The sequence below is a fragment of the Manacus candei genome, unplaced genomic scaffold (assembly GCF_025592945.1).
Source record: "Manacus candei isolate 608988 ecotype Guabito, Panama unplaced genomic scaffold, ASM2559294v1 h1tg000043l, whole genome shotgun sequence".
Lineage (NCBI taxonomy): Eukaryota > Metazoa > Chordata > Aves > Passeriformes > Pipridae > Manacus > Manacus candei.
This window is the reverse complement of record NW_026138091.1, coordinates 20,475,424-20,490,972: the sequence shown is the minus strand read 5'-3', so window position 1 is coordinate 20,490,972 and position 15,549 is coordinate 20,475,424. Positions and strand designations below refer to the sequence as shown.

The 15,549-nt window shown below is 39.8% G+C and overlaps 1 protein-coding gene across 9 annotated transcripts in view; it reads right to left on the bottom strand.

Annotated features, from left to right (window-relative positions):
- PLXNB2 (plexin B2) overlaps nucleotides 1-15,549 on the bottom strand; it is a 262,497-nt gene that overhangs the window by 171,222 nt on the left and 75,726 nt on the right. For 4 of the 9 annotated variants that reach the window (XM_051795629.1, XM_051795621.1, XM_051795630.1 and 1 more), the window contains exon 3: nucleotides 5,402-5,590. The exons of 2 other annotated variants lie outside the window; for them this stretch is intronic. The gene's annotated coding sequence lies outside the window, so the exon portion shown is untranslated. The remainder of the gene's footprint in view (nucleotides 1-5,401; nucleotides 5,591-15,549) is intronic. 3 more of the 9 variants (XM_051795623.1, XM_051795631.1, XM_051795624.1) reach the window with 1 other exon arrangement.

Here is a 15,549-nt window from a genome sequence, read left to right as displayed (position 1 = left end):
TGAGTAAGCCCATGGGTGTGCTGCAATGGCCCTGTGCCTGCTCTTCCCTTACAGTACACACAAGGCATCCTGCTGTGGAACACACACACTGTGGGTACCATCGCCATCCCTGCCACGGCTCACTCCGCAGCCTCAGAGCCCACTCCAGACATTGTCACATGCTTCAGCAGGGACAAGAGGCTGGCTGCCCACTCCACAGCCCCATCAACGCTGCCTGTCTCATGGCTGGACTGCCGTGGAGTCACTTCACCTGTGAGAGGAGCTTGCCTCACTGGAGGAGAGCAGTGGGCTCATCTGGAGCAGGGTGGGCTTGGCCTGCCTCTGCTGTGTGATACCAGGTAGATATGAGCAGTTAAGGTCAGCTGATTTGCTGTTGGTGACTGTGAGGAATAGGGTACAAAGTCACCTGACAGTGTTTTGGTTTTGGTTAGGTCCCTATGTGGCTCTCACATACCAAAGACCACTTAAACATCAGTCAAACATAGTTCACTCTGTGTCACAACAAGTACAGCTTGGTCTTCACACAGGTCTTCTCTCTGCTCTCCATCTCTGCTTATCAAACCTGAAACCATCCTTTGGCCTCCTGCTCACCTTCAGAACAACTGCTCCTCTCCAAGCCATCCAGCCTGGATGGCCACCAGCGCATTATACATTACTGCAGCAGCTTTGAAGCACGTAAGCTGCCAAACCATTCAGAAACTTAATAGATTTGTTTAGGGACTAGACAAGGCTTAATTAAACCAGGCAGCTCGGAAGAAGAGTAAATCCTCTCTCTTTCTCTCTTCCCCTCCCCCCTCTTTTTTTCCTAGAGTATCTTTCTCCCATTGGCTTTCCTCTTCCTAATAATCCCATCACAAATGACAGATATGTTATCAGTCATCACTGGGATTTGACACATTCTTAATACCTGTCATGACAGCTCTGAAGTCTGCATGCGACTCCATTGTATTCCAAACCATTTGCAGGAGGTAATGGACACATCAAATAGCAGTCAATGGTTCTGCTTTATTGAACTGCTGAAGGCTTGCAATACAGAAGTAGATGCTTAAAAAAGCCTAATCTGTGATTATTCAAAATCACACACATAGTAATTAAATATAAAACAGTATAAATAGCTTTTCAACTCTCACAACTCTGTGATCATCCTGGCTACATTGTAGAATTTCTTATTAAACAATTATTGATAAGAATGTTTTAATATTTAAAAAAAGGTATCAGTATTGGTAATAATGATCGCATCAGTAATCCAAGGTCTTCATTGAAAGGTTCAAAGTATGATACTCATGCTGATAATGTGGTAGTGTATTGTTGTGCCCATACAGAAGTGAGGTGCAAGTCATGGCTAGAACCAGAGTCAATATCAAAGGTGAACACCTGAATTGATATGAAGATGAGGGGATTTTGAAGTGTGTCATTCACAGCAATTGTCAATATTGTAAAAGAGGAAACATGAGTGCAGTAGAACATGAGTTTGAAGAGCAAGTGTCTCCCTGATGGGGACAAAAGGAAAAGACAGTGCCTTATCACTGAGCAATAAGGACAAGGAACACCAGCTAACAGGTTTGTATGAATCCATTCCTAATGCCTGATGATTTCTGGGGATCCCTTAATACAGGTAGTTTCGTTTTTTTCATTCAAGCCCTCAAAGGAGCTGTAACAGATATAGCACCCCACAGAACAAATTCAATACAGAGCTCTCCAAACAGATGTATTTTCTTTTGATCAGATTCTAGTATTACTTCAGATGACTCTGGTCATCTGTGTGTAATACTTTTCAGGCACAAAAATAAAATAATTTTTTACTGTAACATTTCTTTCAAGTCCTAAACTTGCAAAAGGCTTTCTCTCAGTTGAGTTCAGCTGCCACAAAACATCATATAGCCACAGTCTCTGCCAACAGCATATGAGCTGCATGACAGCAGTGCACTTTGCCATTAGTAAAAGCAATGGCTTGTTGTTCTCAATGCATTTACAATTTTGCACAAAAGCAGAAAAAACCACCCTCAACAAAAACAAAAAACCCACACAGATCAGAGACAAAGCAGCCCTGTGTAACTTAAGGCCTTTTCAGCAAGGCAATAAAGCTAAGGCAGAATTGTGAGCTGGCGTCAAAAGGAAGTGTCCCATTGACATAATTAGCTTTGGAGCAGGTTTGGAGTGAAGAAGACAGGCAAAACACGTTCAGCCACCTAAGTGATTGCATGTCCTTTAAACAAAATTAGTGTGTTGTGGTTTAAGAGTCTCAAGGCATTGTTTGCATCTACAGGAAACGGATGAGCAAACTGGGCTTTCTTATAGTGCAATTTTATTTAGGAGAGATACAGAGCAAGTTTTGCACCTGTCAAGCACTCGGGAACAAAGTGATGGCATTTAGAGGAACAGCAAATCCTGTTCCAGGTATCTAAACCCCTGCAGTAACAGCACTGGTTGAACATTAACCCATCCTGCCAGGTGAAGTACTTTCAGAAAAGCTGAAAGGTGAAGTTTGTATCAGTAGGCTTCACACCAGACCAGATACTGCAAGTTCTCGAGCAGGCAGTATAAAAACATACCACTAACAAACTTCGTATCATATTTTCTGATTATGATCTTATACCAGGGCCTGTTCCAGTTCAAATTTGTACTGTCAGCTGAGCCGGGGCTGCATGGAGGCAAGATCATGGCAGCACAGTCCCATCGAGAAGTCTTCCCAGCTCCCTCCTGGCTCCGCTCCAAAGGAGCACTACTGCTTTTCCTTTCCATTACTGCTGTCTATGCTACCAGTTATTCCTTTCATATACCCTTTCAGCTGCAAGCAAATCAACATGCCAATCCCTTGGGACACATGGTTTAGCTTATACTTAAGACTTGCCATTCTCCTTTGTGCTTTGGACATTGATTTCCATTGTCCCAGCTATCACTCAACAAAAGGGCATTTAATTGCTGTCTCATTTAGTCTGGGGGAGAAGAGGAGAACAACTTTTACCAGTCCTCTGATTGATGGCAGCCATTAGCACCTTCTAGCACAATACTGACTTACTAGAAGCACGATTTACATGTGAAGTTCACTGCCGCACAAGTGAATCAGATTTGCAGCTATGCCTACTTGAACAACTTCAGAGACAGAATCTTCTAACGAAATGAATTTGCAGAAATGCTTACACTGGCCACCCATTTAAAGGAAAAACTTTGAAGATTAATGAGCTTCGTTGAAAACTCCTAGAAACAAAAGAAAGTTTAGTAGAGATCTCCTAGTTTTTGTTTCACTTTTTAAGCACTACCATGTAGGTGCTTAAATGGTTGTAAAAAAAAAAAAAGGGAAGAAAAAAAACAAGAGAAAAAAACCAGTCACTATGCATCAAAGTTCCCAGTTGCTGAGGAATCCCAAAAACCGTTTTCCACTCTTGGGTGAGCATTTCTATTTTCTTTGTGATGGAGGAAAGAAGAAAATTAATATCCACATTTAATATCCTCCACGTTCTGTAAAGCAGTAACCCACTTGCCTTGGTGTTCAAGCCAAACTGCTGACAGTGGATTTTTAGTATTCGTCTCGTTTTATTAAAAAGCACAAGGATGCTAATTTCCCTTTCAAAAGAACAGTCAAGAAACAACTAGATCAGTGAAGGCTTCTTGAAACACCACCTTTAATCAGTCCAGTTATGTGAAACTCGAAGTAATTTCAGTAAAAGTTGATGTAGTTTGATGCAGCTTATCAAAACATTTAATAACTACAAAATCTAACATCAAGCTCCTTTTGAACACCAGACTTCTCAGTCAGACATAGGAACAAGCTGAGGCACTGGGTATTATCAGACACACCTTTGTGCATTTTTTAAAATATTTGCTATGGGAGAGGCAGATTGAGAAAGGCTGACTTTCAGCTAGGGGATGATGTACAGCCAAACATGCAAGAACCCAGGTCGTCTCTGATGTGGGAGCACTAACCCTGGCCAGGCAGAGGCTTTCTAAAACCATGTAAGCTATACCCACAGAAAGCACTTCTGACTAGTTTCAGAACATATACTCTGTTATGCACATAATTGGTTTAAAATTCCACAGCAAAATTACTCTGCTATTACTTGCTTTCAGTAAGTCCACTCCTTACATTCACATCCCTCACAGGACCCACCTTTGTTCCTCAGTGATACTCATCTTTCCTGATGTACCTTTCTAAATAAGCTTAAATAGTGGTTATTTCTGTGTGATCCCATGCTTTTTCCTACATTTGAAAAAATCATGATTTTAGGTACCTAATTGGATGTGCAAAGGCAGAATACTTTTTTTGTTTAGAACAGCTGTCTTCATTTTAATTCATTCTGCAGCTCACATGCATGGAAAGTTTTTAAGGGAAAACAAAACTTAAAGATCTGAAGCATCCAAAACAACACCAACAACAAATCTAAACAAAACCCCTCCTAAACTGGCATGTGGCCAGATTACTAGCTAAACAGTTGAATATACACTTGTTTCTGTAACTTGGCTCTTTGTAAATTTTATTTTCCCCTCCCACTGTTTCCCTTCTCTTTGGTGTGGGACAGGAGACACATTTCTCTTGCTGGAAAGGCTAAGTGCTATCTGCCGAAAAGAACAGTCTATGGACAATTATTACTGGCAGCTGTGATGAAGGTGGCACACATGATCCCAGCACCACCACTCGCCTTCCTCTCCAGGCACGTGCCAGGCTGGAACCAGAGCTCCCAGCAGGGGCAGCTCCAGGAGCATCACGAGCACCAAGAAAGCTGCCAAAACAGCTTTAAACCACTTTGCAGCTAAAAAAACAGCCCAAGAGTCATGTTTGTGAAACCCCTCTCTCAATTTGCTTCAGATCTCTTTGTCCACTTCAGAACAAAGAAGAAGGTTTTACGAGCTGGTTTCTGAGAAGCCTGCCAAGCCAACACATGCTAACCAACATGAACAGATCCTGGAAAAGAAGGTGATCAAATCTCTCCGATCATCCTCAGTCACAGTCAAACTCAAGCACCTTCGAGATTCAGGTCAATCACACATCTGCTCAGCATCCCCCTGGGAGACTCAGAACGTAAGTGCAAAATTAGGGCAAGCACTAGCACAGCAGTAGGCTGCAGCATGTTGCTGGCAGAGGCACAAACCTGCTCTTCTACCCAGAACATAATCTATAAATAGGTTTATAAATACAGAACCTCTGCCAAGCTATTCTTGCTTTCTCTTTTTTTTTCCTTGCTGATTTTTAATGCCTCTTGCAAGACTGGCTCCTACAAGTTTTATCTCCATTAGTAGCAATAAACATTTATTAAATGCTCCAGCATTTAATTTAAAATTAATTAAAGTCTTGATGAATAGCAAAAAAATTGTCTAAAAAACCATAATACATAATAATATATAATATATATAATTTCCCCTTTAGAAACTCTAATGTATTAAAAAAAGGGAAAAATGAGCTTACCTGAAAACAGAAAATTCACATGAGAAGTCTGTGTGCTCACCACAGCTTGGGAAACAAGAACCCACTTCTGCTGGGACTGCAGGGGGAGACAAGGCAGTGTCAGTGTTTAGTCTTGTTCAGCTGTGCTCCAGTGGGTACCAGCTGCGCCCCAGAACTAAGCCCTGGGCTGTCTCCCTCAGTTCTTCTCACCTGGAACAACAAAACAGGCGCTCAGCTCCCTCAGCACAGGAGCCATGCAACATTACACACCCAAGACAGAGCGACATGTTCACACTGCCTAACTGCTGGAGATTCAACACAGCCTCATAGAAGGGGAAACTCATTACAGCTGCCATTATTGATAAGCATGGTTCTCTGCTTTTCTCCACTGCAGATGCCCTCACAAAGTATCCTGGGGACACACAAAGCACTAGAAAGCTATCTACAGAGCATTCTAACTCTGCCTTGGAGGGGCTGCTTTTCTAGCAGATAACACTAGACCCATTTAACAAATTGCAAATAACAAATTTATTCAAGCCCAATGTGTAGCAAGAAAACTTCATGGTAAAAATTTTGCTTTGAGGTGTCACTGTTTGAGTGACCAAACCAACCAGTGCTAATTTTAAGTAGGGACATTAATAAAATTCTTAAATTACCTTGTACTTTCATCTAGTATCATTCCCTTGTACCTCTGTTTTTCCCCTCTCCCTCTCAACCCTTACACATTTCACCATCCATTTTCAAGGATGTATGCCTAAATGAAGCCCTTTATTAAGGGTCAATTTTCGAAAGCAATGTCACCTTGCAGTTTCCTTTTGCTTCAGAAATTAGTTTCTAGGGGCATAGTCTTGAAAAGCCTGCATCTATACTTATTTCAACTTTCTGGGGAATAATTGAGTATGGAAAGTAAGGTTTAGCCTGATTAAATTTTTATTTCCATCTAAAAATAAAAGGAAATACATAGTAAAGAACTAGGAAAGTTTTTTTTTCATGTTTGCCACCACCTTCACTGTATGCGTCTTCTCCAACAAGGAATCTTTCAACAGTCCAAATCTATAAGCATTTTACATATGAAAACTCTTTAAAAGTTATTTTAATCTCAAATTATCAGAAGTATCTTCTCATGTGCCACAAACTGAAAGGATTCAATGCATTTAGGTAAAACTAACCTGGTAAGAAAATTAAGACAACATATCCTAAGTCCTCTGTTAGGTAATGCTAAGGAAGGACTTAGAGGTAAAAGACAGTGTTGGTATTTACTATAGAAGAAACTCCAACTTTACAGTAATACATTTTCTACATGTAATTCTGAAGGCAGGACACTATTCTTAAAATCAGGCTGTCGTGTCACAGGGCTGCCAGACTCGTCTGCAGGGAAAGCAGTGGGATGCCTTGCAAGCTCCACACCTCTCCCTGCCAGCACCATCCTCCTGGTAATACCTCCTCCCTCTGCTAAGGCACAAGGTCATGCACAACCCCACATCTCTTGTGGATATCACACAGCCACTTCCCAGCCCTCAACTCCCGCTGCATCCACCATGTCCATGAGCCAAAACTTTTAGCTGGCTGATAGGTTTACTGCACAGTAAAAAGCTGACTTTTCAAAGAGACTCTCAGAAGATTTCTCTGTGTACCTGCTCTCAGCAGAAAGAAATAAAGACATTACTTAATAGATGTCCAGGGAATAAAGTGCAAGAATTCCAGTCCTAAAATATAAAGACAAGATATTAAAATAAAAAATAGCTTTTTTCCATCATTAAGGCAAAGGAATGACATATGGGACTGGAAATTTCTCCTTAAATCCAACAGAGACTTATTCCTGTTGCTCTGACACTTCCATCATTGCTGTCTTCTCCCTTCTCCAAGAACTGCATACGCCTTTTTTCTAAATCCGAGCAACACATTGGCCATCAGACTCTATTGCTGCTACTCTGCAAGGGAACACCAAGGCAAGAAAGGGATAATCTCCTCAGAAAACCACTCATGTGGGTCTACCAAACTACTGGATACATATTCTTTCTTCTCTCATTTTTCAAGAACCACAGGTAGTGCTTTATTCTAATAAAATTATTTCAAATAAATAAAGACCACCAGCAGTTTTAAAGTGAGCTTTAGCCTCAAACAGAGTCTAAGGAGTCTGTTTTTAGACATAGAGGGCTTCTTCTTCAGCATGCCCATAGTTTGCTTCAAAGCTCATTGTATAAGAAGGAATAGTTGAGATGTAAAGTCAAATTCAAGGATCCTGGGAATAGCTGTGCATGATGCTCAGCTGGCAGGTAGGTCTACTGCAAGGGTGTAGTTCTGCACATGAAGTCACAGGAGTGAGATTCCTAATTATAAGCAGTAACTAAGGCATGGAATAGAAACCAGTTTACAAGTTTGCCCCCAGCAGCACAGAGAGGAAGATTTGTTCTCTTCTCTGGAAAGAGGAAAGCCAATACTGCTCATGTCAAAGCCTGGATCCACAACCCTCCAGGTTTAATTAGAAGATCATGAAGAGTACAAAACGGCATTGGACTCAAGAAAGTGACCATTTTTCAAGTAAATTTAGTGGAGTGAGCACTCTTACATTTACAATTCACATTCCCTCATCCATCCTTTTTAACTTGTTAATGATACAGAATTGGGTGCAGATGTAACAAAACCTGTCAGCAACAGCAAGGTGTCCTAAGGAAAGTCTTGCCTATTATCACAGCTGTCTAGATGAAGGTCGCTGACATTGCTAACACCTCTGACTTTTATAATCAATTTCCAGCACTTACAGAGGTAAAAATACCACTAGCTTTGAATACATTCAGAAAGAAAGAAATTCTTCTCAATTAATTTTAAGCTTGCTCTCTCTGATAGCCAAAACACGAAACATGAGGCAACCTTACAAGCCAAATATTGGCGAGATTGGTTTCTGGCAGCCAATGCCATATTCTGTTTGTATATAAACAATTGTAGTTTATCCATCTCTTCAAAATAACTGCAGTATGAATCATCGTAAGGACAGCAGCAGAGAAAACTGCAAAATACTTGTAGCTGAAGAAAAATTATAATTTAATTTTAAAAGCAACTATGAATATCAGACTATCGGCACTTTGCTAATACCATGTACCTATTTGAGAAATCTAGTATTTTTTGGATTAGTCTCTTGGAAGACCAAAGGGGTTAACCTATATTTTTACTGCTGGTAAAGGATGATGAAGCTCTTGCCGTACACTACACATTCACCCTGTGCCTGCTTTTTGGAACAGGACAGGAACAGATATTGCTGCCTTTTAAACTAGTCTTGTGCTGATTTTTAGCCAGCTGCAATATTCCACTGCCATAAGCGAGGATGAAGGGCTAAGGAAGAGATTTTCAAACAATTCTTTGTAAATGGACCACAAGTCCCGTCTGATTTATAAACTGTCAATGTGCTTGATGAGTCCAACAGCTGGGAAGCCCTGGATTTGACAGCACTGCCCTTACCTGATAGTTCAAAGTAATCATTTTGAGTTAATACAGGGCCTCAGAGAACACAAGGGTCTCTAACTTAAGACCTTCTAAAGACCTATATTTCAGTCAAAATTCTTGCTCCTGACAGTCCTTCTCATCTTCTGGCTCCTATTTCAAACCATCAGTCAGCTCTTGCTTTTCACAGAAGCTCACTGCTGTATGTTGTAATGTTTGCATCAAATACAATTGCCAAAGGCATTCCAATTTTCACTAATAATCATCATTAGAAGAAAAAAAATGGTTGTATTTTTGTCCAAAAAGAACCATTTCCTGATGTTTAGCATAGGCAGGATAATGGTCACAGGCAGCATCTTGGCGCAGCGGGCAAAACTAGTAGGTGGTAAATGAGAGTGCTGCAGAGGGGACAGATCTTCTTCCAAGGGGGAGAGGGGGCAGGATCTGCTAAAGGAGGCACCCTGATGGCAGGAGATTTATGCATCCACTCTTGTGTCTGTCTAGGAGGAGGGAATCATTATGCAAGGCCAGCTGCAGGGGTGTGCACTGCTGTCAGGAAAAATTAGAAGTCTAGCAATGAACTATAAAGAAGGGAGAAATGACAGAGTGAATGAAAACTCCACGATAAACCCATTTAGGCTCTCTTCTCCCTGGGATGAAAGATGAAGTCTAATCTCTTTGGCATATATCCTGGGCTGAGACTCAAACAAATATGCCTAGATAGGCTCAGGCACACGGCCCAGAATGTGCAATGACAAAGTCCACCCAAAGGATCTGTAACTGCACAGGGTATGGAGCAAGAGTCCTTTTTCTGCATGTTTAGTAAAGTTCTGGGGAAAGATCATAGCACACTAAGATGCTTTTGATCAGAAGAAATCTCTTCTTCTGTCAAATGCCTTCCTTGTGTAAATATCTTGGAAAGAAAGCTTTTCCATTAGAATACCTTTGGGAAGTGCGGGGGAAAGGGGTGGACATAGTGAAGGGATGACAAGACTATAAAACAGTGAAAAGCACCCAAACTAAAGTTCTGGTATTTCACTCTTATTTGATCGAAGGATAACTTTCCAATTTCATGTGGCATTCCTTTCCCGAAGAGAATTTCTGTCTCAGTTGGGCAGGTCTGCATAACTTCTTGTCCTGTTTAAGGTAGAGGCATTTTTTTTCTCCTTTGTTAATACACTCAGAGAAATGAAATATTCCAAATATTTCTTCATTGTGCTTGCTAATAAAAACAGCCAGGATCTTGGGTCATACTGGTATTGGATAGCAAGGTCATAGGGAAAGAAGGAGCAAGGAAAGCAGTGTTCTTTAATACATTCCCAAAGCCCCCTAGTTTCAATTCAAGCCCCAAGCCTAAGAGGGGAACTATTTAGTAATTTTTCCTTCTGCCTGTCCTGACCACTGTTAAAGCCTAGGGGCTAGTGAAACTCTTCCCGGAATGCTAATGTCCTGCAGGAAGCCAGAAGGTACAAAATGGGAGCTGTTTGGAGAACACTTTCCTGTGGAGAGAAGGGAGGGAGGGATGTACTTCAATACTTTATTGCAAGTTACACATAAGGACCCATGTTGTTATCCACATTTTTTACCAGGACAGAAGAAATAGATTTTTCTCAGCACACCAACATTGTAAATTCTACCACTGTATGTCCTTCAGTGTAAGCTCTTCGAGATACAGTTTCATGAGAAATGTTTGTTCACTTAAATGTGTGAGAATTAGGAGGAAAAAACCAAACCACAAGCAGTTCTACTGTAAAAGTCTTCCTTCCTACTGTACAAGCACATTTAGAAACATGGACATTTATTTAATTCTCTGAAAAATACCTAGAATTCATCCCTCTTTTTTTTAAGGACACTCTTCTATAACATTCTTCCCAGTGGCATCATCTAGCAAATATAAAAAAGATTTATGCTACTAGGTGTCAGATTAAGACACCACTGACCACATCATAACTACCTGGTGTGTTACACAAGCATGTATACCTGCATAGTGTGGGTCTAAGAGCTTAAAAAACTGCAAACAAGTTTGTGGGTTTCTTTTAAAAAAAGCACCCCAAGCCCCAAACTATGGAAGTTTGGTGACTTGAGACATTGTTTCATTAACACTGTTGATTGTTAATTTACACAGTGAAGTTGCAAATGGGGTATTGAAGAGAAGAATGTGGCCTTCTGATGAATTAAAGCAAAAGGAAGATACCTACATGCATGAAGGTTCAAAGAACCCTGAAGGCCACTGTTTGATCAAAGTTATGTGAAAAACCACAGAAATAAACCACAAGCTTTTACAGTGAGCAACAGAAATAAAACTGGCAAATTCCAAAACTACAAAGCTATATAATTGTCAAAGTGCAAACAATACTTCCTACAGCTACATGATTATGTTTCACTTCTTTTTTTCTAAGGAAAGTAAGGACAGGCAAATGTATAATTGTAATATCAATTCAGGAAAAACTATCATAGACAGATATCAAATACATTATGGGAAAGGGAAAAGGAACACAGTTATTTATCTGACTTGAAAATAGCACAATGTCAAGTTAATTTAAAATTCAATTTCAGTTTAAAGCATTACAAGGAAGAAAGAATCCTATGTATCATAGGTTGTAAATTGAAATCCTAGCAAGGTTTTTGTCTACCAACTAGCTGTGTATCAGCTATAAAGCCAGATTGCAGGTGCTCCTTTTAGGAGATTGGGCTGCAAGGCTCTTAGAAACAACATTCAGAGAAGTTTGTCATTTACTATCCCCAAGGGCATTTTATTTAAATTTTTTTTTATAGTCTGTTAGTTAATGGAAAGGTGGTATTACAATAACCCAGAGGTAACTTCTGCAAGGTACAGTACATCATGCAAAAGCACAGAGGGTCCAACCCTGTGGAAATCACCAAGGTGTATACTCACATAAACATATCTTTTACAAAAGCAAACAGGCAAACGCAGTTTGTCTGCAAAAACAGTTTTTAGGGTGACATGAAATAAATAAGTAAGTAAGTAAGTAAACAAATAAATAAACACATTGGACTTTTCTCACTCTTCTAGAAAATACACCTACACAAAAATGCTTCATTTAAACTCCACACAAAACCTTGAACACAATGGTTTGAGGAAAGAGGCAGGATACTCTTCCCAGTTTCCTGAGGCGAGGGGTAAACAAATCTGATAGAAAGGACATTTAATTCACTCCTAGATTACAAACTGAATGAAAGCCTACTCAGATTTGGTACATATTATAAAAAAAAGTGACTAAAGGACAACAACTGGACTTTTAGTTTCAGGAGTTTCCTGCAAGATGCACTGGCCAGTCTGATCAGAATGGCAAATTCTGCTTAGAAAGGCAGATTCTGCTCCTCTGCCATCAGCTGCTAACAACCAGCTGGTCAGCAGACAGAAAAGGGCTGGAAGGGCATGGAAAACCTCCACCAACAAAGGAAATAAATGTATATCTCTGACCTTCACTCCTCCAAAAGGAAGGCAAAGAAAAGCTGCCATTTACTGCAGCTGGGGCTATTTTTATTTAGTCACATAGGCCTTGAAACTCCTTGTACAAACACTGTGAAACCTCAAAACCTTGCTGAGAGAGCAGATGAACACCTCAGAAAGCTTTGGTTTTGTCAGACTGGAATTTAAGGTGTGTGCAATTGGTGCTCAGGAAAGGGTAATATCTGAGGACGTGAATTTATCTCCACTGACATAACCACAGCTGGGAACCAGTATGAACAGATTCCTCATGCTGATCCATTTCACTTCTCTTTGAAATGGAGGGATGTGGAAAACACTGTTAGAGGTAATAGAAAAGTGTTTCTTACTGCAATAATGGGTTTTATCCTGTCTTTGAAAACTACATAATTTTGTGTACATTTATAATATATACCCACTATATATAGTTACATTTTTCATAAAACAATAATTTCTAAAAATCCTGGAGGATTAACAAAAGCTAAGGAGTGAGGAATCTGATACAGCATGAGATGGAAATTAGACATTCTCCCCCATGTGTTTTTTTAAATACATCTGAGCCTCTTCCTGTTCCTACAGCAGTACATGAGACTGTAGTTACACCCTCCCCCTCAGCTTCCCATTTAAATCCTCACTATTTAAATGGTTTATTCACTTACCATGCATTTTTAGACCTACAGCTCTGAGGTAGATTTTTAAAAACTTTTGTTGGCACTTAATATGGAAACTACAACCATTATATAAATATTTATACACATGGCATTACAAAAATATACCATTTGCTTTGATGTACTGTTCTTTCTCTGCTTCCCACTCCAACAGAGAACACAAAGGAGGTTTAGCAACGATAAGGAATTGACACACATCTTCACTATGCAGTGCCACAGCCAAAAGGTTCAAGTCTGAATTATGCAGTGTCCCTTGCAGAATGGCCAAAACAAGCCTCAGCATTGCTTAAATTTCTGTGGAAACTAGGAATCATTGCCGTTTAAAAAAAAAAAAAAATCAGCAAAATAATCCAAATTTAAAACCAGGCTGCATCTGTTACTAGGAAAACCAGGCAACAGCATAGGGATGTTGCACACAAGATGATACAATACTTGCTTTCTTTCCAAGCTGTCCCTGACACAGCATGTGACTCTAATCCAATGCTACTTTTTAGTAAAAGTTTTTTTGGTTGCCAGATGTTGCACAACACAAATAAGGAGGACTGGAAGCTGAAAATGCCAGCTACTCCCAGGTATAACCTGAAACAAACTAAAGCAGCCTGAGACTGGGATACTCCTCACATGATGGAGGGAGCCTTCTGTGCAGGACTTGAGGTTTCACTTTCTTGCCAGTTGGATGAAGTTTGGGAATTCAAGGTTTACGGCATTCTGTAGCACTGTTTGACATCATTTGATTGCAATATGGGCCAAAACGTCTTTCAAAGGTGATCAGATGCAGACACAACACAGAGTGTGAGTGTTTTCATACGAAGGCTCACAATACAAGGAGGGTTCGGTAGTGGGATAAAATGCCACTACCAAACACATAAGAGCAAACACATAAGAGCAAACAGTGGTGCAGCAGAGGAGCACAAGCAGCCCAAGACTTAGCATTTAATTTTCAATCCTTTCATCTCTAAAAACTAAAGAGATTGTTTTTAAATGTTTCAATCTGCCCCTTACATTTGGTTTGCACACCAAAGTGATAAAAAAAGCTTCAAATGTTCCAATATTATGCAAAAAAAAGTTTTTAAAATTGTCTTCAAATTGGAAGTACTTCAGAAAAAAAGAAAATATATATATTAGAAAACCCAAATATATAATCAAGTTCTTTGAAGTCACTTTCTGTTCCAGTAAGACATTTACACTAATTGGTGAGCTCCTCATTTAGTCTTTTCAGGCATGGATCATTTCTAAATGACTGAGATTTAGGATACACTATTTTAATACTGATGGTGTACTTAATGAGATCTGATTTTTAATAAGATTCTAGTCATTAATATTAGAGAAAGGCTTTGACTTAGAGTTATATTTTTACCAAAAAAAGGAAGGTAGATAGGTAAGTAGCTGTATATCATTAAGTGAGCCTGTTCAGATCATTATAATAACATTTCTTATTCTATTTTATATACCATTACATGGTATAGGTGAAATTAACAAAAAATGTATCAATCTTTGATACTAGCACAAAAAGCCTCCAGGTCCATTTCCCATTCTCAGTACATACACATAACTTCCAGTAAACGGATGCTATAGAGGGTAAACACAAGTAACTTGTGATTAACTTAACCAGATCTAATTTGGCCAGCAAAAACCTCAGCTACTTCTTGTTTATTGACCACTACCAGAAAAACAACAATTCAACATCTACGTCAGGACTGATATTCTAATTTTAGTATTAACACTTTTTATTACATATCTTGCCTTATCTTAAAATACATAATTATGAAAAATAATCGTGATCACATATGTATAGGTGTCAATAACCACTATAAAAATACTGCTGCTTCATTTTTGCAAAGAAGTATATATAGAGCTACTGTAGGTTCCAAGTAGGACTGCAAAGACTCCATATGTTAGACTATACACAGCCTAAGCAAATGCTGAGGCACATCATCTTTTAGCAGTATAGTGATTTCAGTCTTGTGCTGATTTTCCTACAGAAATACAACCAATTAGTATTCAATTTTGAACCATACCAGAAACACTCCTTCAATAGATGCATGTGCCTTGATCATTTACAGCAGCTCTTCTAAAGCGGCTAATCTGAAAAAAATTGAACAGATGCTTTATTCCTGCATCATTCCTGAGTTTATTGCAGCTTCGGTTTCTGTGCACTTCCCTCCTTCACTTGGGCCCTCCCCAGGTCATCTAGGCCTCCCAAATAAGGGAGGAATCCTTGACCCACATTTGGAGGATGAGTTTGTGGTGGGCTTCTGGGGTTTAGAGCAGCCAGCCCAAGATCACCTGCACCACTGCTCCCTCCAGGCTGATGACACTGAGGTCTCTATATAAAGCACTGTTTGTTCAGAATGACAACAATACAAAGAGAAGCCTGGTCATATCAGGGAGTTAACAGATCTGCACGGCTCACAAGGAGTCATGTGTCTCCTGCATGAAAACCCGGGAAGGGTTTCCCTGCCTGCTCAGCTGTGAATTGAGACTGTGTCTGGGAGCTGCCATTTGCTACAGTTTGAAGTGCTTTTTCCACATTTTACATAAGGACAGGAAATATCTGTGATTCCTCGCTAGGAAAAACTGTCTTCAGAACCTACAGAGGTATTTTATCACTT